This window comes from Corvus kubaryi, unplaced genomic scaffold (genome assembly GCF_017639235.1).
Source record: "Corvus kubaryi isolate FWS band 111438036 unplaced genomic scaffold, C.kubaryi_AGA036_p1.0 37182, whole genome shotgun sequence".
NCBI lineage: Eukaryota > Metazoa > Chordata > Aves > Passeriformes > Corvidae > Corvus > Corvus kubaryi.
In genome coordinates, this window is record NW_024581050.1 from 1,156,783 (window position 1) to 1,165,369 (window position 8,587).

The 8,587-nt window shown below is 46.1% G+C and overlaps 1 long non-coding RNA gene across 2 annotated transcripts in view; it reads left to right on the forward strand.

The window, feature by feature from the left end:
• The first annotated feature begins 8,052 nt into the window (after positions 1-8,052).
• The window catches only part of LOC121661608, a 3,410-nt gene continuing 2,875 nt past the window's right edge, over positions 8,053-8,587 (forward strand). For both annotated transcript variants that reach the window (XR_006015048.1, XR_006015047.1), the window contains exon 1: positions 8,053-8,587. This exon is cut by the window's right edge. This is a non-coding gene — a long non-coding RNA (uncharacterized LOC121661608).

Sequence of the window (8,587 nt, forward strand, 5' to 3'; positions counted from 1 at the left end):
CACATTCTCCTGAGCTGTAAGACCGGCTCTGAAAATGATGAGCAGTTGCAAGATTAAATGCTTTAAAAGCAAAAAAAGGAACAGAAAATGCCTGAAGGCACACAGACAGATAATATGCTGTATTCATAAAGGTTTTAATAATTTACTACCACCAGCTGTATTCTGTGGTATTCCGTCCCCTTCCACCACTCCTCTTCAAGGACGACTCAAGGAACACGAAGCAAAGGATGTCTTGCATCCTTCTAGGTGGAGTCATATTTTATTAACCACAGAAACTTGTTTTCTGGTAAGAAATTGAAAGTACTTTTATTGAGTTCAAGGCTCGCGAAAAATTCCAGATGAATACCCTGGAAATAAAAGACAGTGTTTGCCTCGGTTCTGGCCAGGAAAAGAAAACCTGCTCAGGGGAAGGAGTTAAGCATATCCTTAAAATTAGCTGTGTACCTAAGGGATTTCCTGAAAATAAAGCCCAAAATGCAGCATTTCAGGACTCTCCTTTGCTAGAGACCTGCAGATCCTTTGTGTCTTAGGTTACAGTGTGAGATGTAACCAAAAGTATGTATTCTACCACCATCTTCATACGGTGTTAATATAGGTGGGGCAGTGCTCTTTATCTCCTCCGTGACTCATCCCTCATAACACCCTCTGGAGAGGCTATCTCTGCTAATGAGCCATCAAGGGCTCCCAGCATGACTCATAAAATTACATCATCCCATTGTGAGATGCTCTGCCCAGGGGGAGGAACCAAACATTCCTGCCTGTCTATAATCAGAGGTTTGGAACACTATGGGCAGTACCTACTGGATTCCTAGAGGACAAAAGCTAAATAACCACTGGACCTCCAGAGATAGACCAGACCTTCCTACAGGATCGCTGCTTTGGCAGAACCACATCCATCACTCCAATGGCACTGTAGCCACCATTTAATGCCCAACAGGGTGTCAGGTTATATTCTGACTTTGTCAGTTTAAGCCAGTGTTTCTGTACTATTGCCTTTATTTTAATTTTCCTATTAAATTGTAGTTCTGACTTGGAATCTCCTGCTGGTTTGTTTTCAAACTAGTACACTTTGGCACTGAGAAGGTGGAACGTCTGTCTGGGAATCCCTCAGGGTTCCTGCAACAGGGTGGTGGGTTTCTTCCATATGATTCCACTCGCAGCCATAAACCTGGTGATCAGCCAAAAACAGACAATAAAAGCTTTCCTAGAAGAGAAGGATGGAGGAATGGGAAGGGAAAATACTGGGTTGAAATAGAAGGTGGGGACAGAAATAGAAGTGACCAATGAGCAAACCTACAACACTTTCCTTTTTTTTTTTTTTTTGTAATTTATCATGTTTAGAGGCATTTCCTTCAAAAATATGATCCTAGTTGTAAAGTGGAGAGCAGGATACTGGTGTGAATAAATTAATTTGACCAGAATACGTCTGGTGTAAGTGACTTAGCTGGTGATGCTGCAATGGCACTCCTATACAGGGGACCTGCAGATGGGTTTTGGTTGGGCAGTGGTGGTTTGGGAAACTTCTGTAGGATTGCCTTCAGGAAAAGCAGGTGCAGAGCATGGCTGGCCAGGGAAATGGGATCTGCCATCCTTTTCTTTTTAGGAGAAAAATAATGAAATTAAAATTAATCAGAAGCAGGAAGGGGTGTGAAGACCAAGGGCTTGGTGGAGCTCTGTCAGGCTTGGTGCCATGACCACTTCCCTGGGGAGCCTGTTTCCCTGCCTGAGCACCTGCTGAGGAAAGAACCTTTGGGTTCTTTGGTTCTTCAGTTTAGAGAAACCTTGAGAAGACCAAGCTGAGCACCATTTATGGAGATGGGAGCAGTTTCCATCCTGACCCTCAGTTCCTACTGCCACATTTTGTCCAGCTTGATCACAGCTGAGGGGTGAAGAGGTCCCCTGGCCTAAAGGGGCTGTGGAAGGGACATTCTGGAGTCAGTGGGGATGGGGATTACAGCTGCCACACACAAGGTGCACCAGGGACCCCTTTCACCACCAATGGGACAGAAATTTAGAAGGCTGCGGATGTGCAGTGACAGCAGAGCAGGATTGGCCACAGGCTGAGGAGGAGACCACATCAGCATTCAGGCAGGATGGCCCTCCAGCATTTGGGCTGTGGGAGGATTCATAAATCCAGGTCTGCAGTTGAGAGGAAGAACCTGTCTTCTGACTACCAGCTATAAAATCACAGAATGGTTTGGTTTGAAAAAGACCTTAAAGTCCATCTAGTTCCAATCCCTGAATATATGTATTCTATACTCGATAGTCTGTAGTTTTGTTTTAACACAGGTGTGATGAATTTTCCAAGATCAAGCTCATGAGCGGTGGGGTTTTTTCTAAGGACTGTGTTCCTGAGAAGAGGTAAGTGGAGGAGGTGAATGATCATCCACACTGTTGTGGTGCACCAGTTTGGGGTCATCAAGTGAGATTTTAGGTTGGCTGGTTCCAAACCAGTACAGAGTTTAACCAGAGAGAGACTCGTTTCTGTAGATTGACGTGGAAGCCAACACTTTCTATGGCTTCGGAAAGCAACTGACCTACTCTGTTAAACAAAGGAGTTTGCAGTTCATCCCTGGCATCTGCTGAGCCAGTGAGAGCTGCATGTTGGAGGGTGTCCAGAGAAGGACCACTCTGCTATTACCTAGGAACTAAAGGAAGTTTTAGGTTGATCCAGTGTGGCCATTTGTAGGATCTTCCATTCTGAAACCTCCACATTTTAAATGCAAATTAAATCCCATGTCTTGACTTATTCTGGGGGTCCAATTAGACAAATACAATGATCCCTTTCAGCCTCAAAATCTGTGAATAAAGTGAACAGGAACCATCTTTTTATCTGTAGCAGATCTGGCCCACAGACAACAATAACTGCTTTAAATTGAGCCTGCTCAGCTCAGGGAAGGCAGAGATTATATTAATAATTTATGAAACTAGATAGAACACAGAGGGAAGATTTTTTTTTTCCCTTAATCCCTTGACAGTGGAAGAGGTAAAGACCATGGATTCTCTTAATGATGGGAGGTTGAAATCTCAGTGAGGATGATTGGGTCTGGTTCATTTTGTTGTGACAGGCATGACATCCTTTGCTGAGTTACAAGTGACTCAGGAACTCAGCTGATTGAGGGTAAAACCAGATTAATTAGATTAACAGAAAATATTAATATCATTCCTTCAATGGGCAGAAACCTATAGGAAGGGCAATCCTTAAGTTTTGTACCTACACCTGTTTAAGCACAGTCTTGTCCATGTTGATGCTCTAAGGGCTGAGAGGCAGAGCAAGACCTGCCTTGGTCGTTCAGAGATCAGAGAGGTCATCCTGTTCTTGGCTACTCCAACTCCAGAGCCAGGAAAAAAATGCCTCGGAGCCACACACTACCATGCAGAGGGGTTGCGAGAAAATAAAGTGGCCGAATTGCTGCTGAGCATTAACTGGTACCATGGAGCCGATTGTGGAGGTACCTACCCCACATCCCTCAGGGACAGACAGTCTCCCCAGGTCTTGGGCATGGAACACCTCTCCTATGAGGAAAGGCTGAGAGAGCTCAGGTGGTTCAGCCTGGAGAAGACTTTGGGGAGATGTTGGAGCACCTTCCAGTGCCTAAAGAGGCTCCAAGAGAGCTGGAGAAAGACTTTGGACAAGGGCATGGATTGCCAGGACAAGGGGGAATGGCTTCCCACTGACAGAGGGGGTGGTTAGATTGAATGTTGGGAAGAAATTCTTCCCTGTGAGGGTGGGGAGGCCCCTGGCACAGGTTGCCCAGAGTAGCTGTGGCTGCCCCATCCCTGGAAGTGTTCCAGGCCAGGTTGGATGGGGCTTGGAGAAACCTGGTCTAGTAGGTGTCCTTGCCCATGGCAGAAGGCAGAATTAGGTGGTCTTTGAGGTCCCTTTCAATCCAAATCATTCCATGATTCAGTGATTCTCAGCAGATCCTCCCAGCCTAGTAAGGGAAGCACTTGCCACTTAAGCCAGGTTATGAAGCTGTTCCCTGTTGCACTGCACTGCCTCTTTTCCACGGAAATAGCATGTTCATCACAAATGTTTTGTTGTTGCTACTCCTGGGCTCCACCAGAGGCTCTTCTCTGACCTCCCCAAGCCTTTTCTTTCTCCTTCTGTAATTAATACCCTCATTCACACCCTTGTGGTCTTGGCAAGTTGGCGGGTAGCATAAAGACCTTGGCATTAAGTATTTCATTACCAGGCAGTGCAAGATATTAACAGGGACAGTAAATAGTAAGTGTCCTCTTTGTGAAGGAAAATTAACTAATTTATTATATACTGCCCTGCTTGTTTCCACAAGAGAAGGCAAAAATAGGGTTTTAGCTCTCATTCAAACGCCCATTAAAAATACCGCTTAAATCCTAAAGAAAGGTTTGCCTGAAGAGTTTGTGTATTATAGGAATTCCTGGGTAAATAAAGATAGGCTCCTGTGTCTGTAAACAACAAGGATTTCTCAGCAGCTAAAACCTGCCTGGCTGGACCTGCAGGGGAAACAAAATTCGTCATATTTCTAGAAAGAGAACAGAGAATTTCTAGTCTCTTCTCTTTCTGTTCATTTCACTGAGCCATGCTACCAGTGCATCTTGCAGTCATTTAATTAGTTTGATTAACTAGTCTGTTTCTGCAGCATCTCTGAAGGCTTTTCATTAAAACTGAGGTTATTCCTCCTCAGTCTTTCTTTAAACCTCCCTCTTTTTTGTCCAGATCTGTAAATTTCCTTAGTATTAACTGTGCTGGTATAGGAAGGGTAAAAGATTTTTCTTTGCTTATTTTCATGGAGGGTTTTTTGATAATTTCCTGATTTTCCTCTTTTGAAAACCTCTAATGTAAGCTGAATGCCCATCAGCTGGGACATGAGGAGGATGCTGGAGGATGGTGGCCATGATAGAAGCTCTCCTGGCCCAAGGAGGGGGAGGGATGGAGAGGGGACAGGAGGACAGGATGAGGTTCCCATGGCCTCCTTGCATCTCTGGTCCCAAGCCTGGCAGCAGGGATGCACCACCTGGATGTGGCCAAGGAGCCATGTGGCACTGAAAGTGCGTGGGGTGGCTTTCTCTCTGTGTAGCAGCTTTATTGGCTTTTAAGAGATATAAGCAGTGAGTCAGTGGCAGATCCTGCTGTTAGCATCCCACACAGGCTGCCAAATTTCCCCAGGGAGGGAAAGGGAGGGAGCTGCATCTGTGCTGCCTTTATACAGCCAGGCTGGTGCCTGTTTTAGGAATTAGCATCTTGGCTGGACTCTGGGGTAAGCCTTGGCGCCATACTGAAGCAACCAGACAGCCTGCAGACATCAAGGGCTGCAAGAAGGCAGGAGGTTTTTCTCACCAGATACAGCTCCCGATATCCACTTGAAACCAGTAGAAAATGCACAGAGATCTTGCAAAAAGGCCTGTTCCACCAGTAATGTCCTTGTTCAATCAGAGAATCTCAGAACGGTTTGGGTTGGAAGGGACAATAAAGTCCATCTCATTCCAACCCCCCTGCCACGGGACTTTCCACTAGACCAGGCTGCTTCAAGCCCCATCCAACCTGGCCTGGAACACTTCCAGGGATGGGCAACACTTCCAGTTTCTGGGCAACCTGCACCAGGGCCTCCCCACCCTCACAGGGAAGAATTTCTTCCCAACACCACATCTAACCCTGCCCTCTGGCAGTGGGAAGCCAAATCCCTTTGTCCTGTCACTCCAGGCCTTTGTCCAAAGTCCCTCTCCATCTCTCTTGGAGTACAATTAGGCACTGGAAGGTGCTCAAAGGTTTCCCTGGAGCCTTCTCTATGTCCAAGCAGGATGCACAAGGGATGATGCCAAAGATGGTTTCATTCCTGTCTGCTTGACTTTGCACCCCAATTCCACTCTCTTGCCGTGGGATCATGAGACCTTCATTAAATCTGATTTACGGGCTGCTGACTTCAACCTTGAGCCAGGTGCTGATGTCATATCATCAATACCTCTTAGTGTAGCACCTGTGATCCTGATGCAACCATGGTCCTAACATAGCAATGCAGTGGGAAGAAGCGCAAGCTGTCACAGATATGAGACATCTTCTTATAAAATACAACCAAACCTGAGACATTTTGGCTTAACTACCTGGGTAAAAAAACACCCCAGTCCCAAGTATCCAAGAGGGACACAACCCAGGTGGACAAAAAATATGTATTGAAATTCTGTGTTCTGCTCACTCAGCATTGGAGAGGTATGGAAGATAAAGCTGAAATCTCAAGAAACCTTTTTTCTGTGCTAATTAAGAGCCATCACTTTGCTGAATTGAAGACATGAATCTCTTTTTTTCCATCTCCTTTTTTCATGTCCCAGATGAATTTTACTGTCTTAGAGACTGGTGAAGTGGTAATTGCTCCAGCTGCACCAAGCAGCCTACTCCAGAGAAAGCTCTGTGTCCTCAACTTAGGCACTGATCAGGTGCATCTGTATGTTATTGTATTCCCAGCCCCCTCTTGCACAGGAGACAAAATAGCTGGTAGAGAACTGTAGGAGAAAAAGGAATTTTATTTTCAGGGATTTGGGAAGACAAAGTACTTTGCAGGATAAGACAAAGGGGCTTATTATTGCTTTTTGGTCCTTTTTTTTTTAACTAACAAGAATGAAAACAGGAGATAAAACATGCAATTACTTGATTCAGATTCCATCTCAGTCTTTTTTCTCACCTAGAAAGTATCTGATGGACAGACGGGGATTTTTGCTGTGGTTTGCACCCAAATATAGCACCCAGCTCGTCAGCTTTTTGCTTCTTTGTTTATCTGATATTTCTTTCTTATGTTTCTTTGTTTCTTTGTTATCTGATATTTCTTTCTCATCTCACACAACCAAAACTTTCAGCACTCATTCTTTTCCACCTGTAACTCCTCAGATCATTCCTTTCCCAGTCTTCGTTGATGTGAATGTTATTTGTGCCATCCAAGGACTCTCCTCCACATTAAACCTAATCCAAGCAGTCATGTCCATGGCTGAAATCCTCCTGGTAGTGCTGAAGAAGAGGCAAGAGGCTTAAAGATTCTCATGTCTTTTTGGTGCCCCTGCTGAACGTTGTGCCCATCAAAGTAACAGAATTTTAATTCACATTGGCTGTAACCAGCTCTGAAGGCAAATTCCACAGGTAGATTTGAACCCAGCTGTTCTTTTGATGCCTTTTCCTGGTCTTAAAATCAAGAGTCAAACACAGTTAGAAGGGAAAAGGGATTTTACCTTGGTATTTATTTTAAGGAACCTTAGGTGTACACGTCCAGGTTGAATGCACTGAAATGCACCCCACAATGCACACCCCCAAAAGATCTGGTATATCATTATAGCTCTTACTAATTAGCATATCTATCAAAGATCCCCCAATGAGAGGCTCGAGTGAGCCCCCCTCCCCAAGGAACCTTCTCCTGGATGGTTCTATCTTGGTTTACAGAATGTGTTCTGGAGAGGACCTTGGGGTCTGGGGCACATTGATCCCTAGCTACCAAGCTTCTAAAACGTTTAGTCTTCTAGCTGAACAAACAAGGCCAAGAATGTAGGCAAAAAGCACTAAGAATACAGGAGTTGTAAAAAGGTATAACAGGGGTATAAAAGAAAAGGCAAAAAATCTTCATGGCATCACTTTTTTGGGTGATCAAGAAGAGGAGGTTGGAAAAATGCTCACGTACTCTTCTTCAGCTTTTTCCTTCCCTGCCCTCCTGTACTTCACATTCCTCAGGTCTGTGGATTCTTTGTGGCACCCCACATTTTGGAAAGACCGTTTTCTGGTGAGCAGGAGGCACAAAGCTGGAGCAGGAGTGATGAACGTGCCTACTCGCATCCATAGGTATTTGTCCCTGCAAGTGTGAACCGCAATCCTTCGCTATTGAGAATGCCAACAAGGTTCTCTATTATCCACTCTGGAAGAAACAGCCTCAAGTTGCTCCCAGAAAAGGTTCAGGTTGGGTATTAGGGAATATTTCTTCACGGAAAGGGCTGTCCAGCCCTGGCACAACTGTCCAGGGCAGTGGCAAAGTCCCCATCCCTGAAGGGATTTAAAAGCTGTGTGGATGTGGCACTTGGAGACATGGGTTAGCGGTGGCTTTGGCAACGCTGTGGTAGCAGTTGAACTTAGTGATCTCAGAGGGCTTTTCCAACATAAAAAATTATGTGATTCTGCGATTCTCTGCAAAGTTCCTTTGTGTAGTAGGTTGAAACACAGTTGATAGACAAGCTGTTAATCCAATGTCGCTTCGTGGGATTTGCATATTTAAAGCACGCGCCGGTGTGGGAAATTCTCCCTTTTGTTCCTGCTTCCCGCGGAGGGGTGGACGGGGGGAGGCCTCCGGGCCGCATCCCGGCGCGGACCCGGGCCCGGGCCCCCCTCGGCCCCCGGCGCTGCGCACGGGCCCCGCCGCGACCCGGGAAGCCACGGCGGGGCCGTGAGGAGCCGCGCGGCCCGAAAGGCCCAGCTGAGGGGAACGGCGGGGCCGAGTAGAGCTGAAGCTGCCGAGTTTAGAGCTGAAGCTGCCGGGTAAGAGCTGAAGCTGCCGAGTTTAGAGCTGAAGCTGCCGAGTTTAGAGCTGAAGCTGCCGGGTAAGAGCTGAAGCTGCCGAGTTTAGAGCTGAAGCTGCCGAGT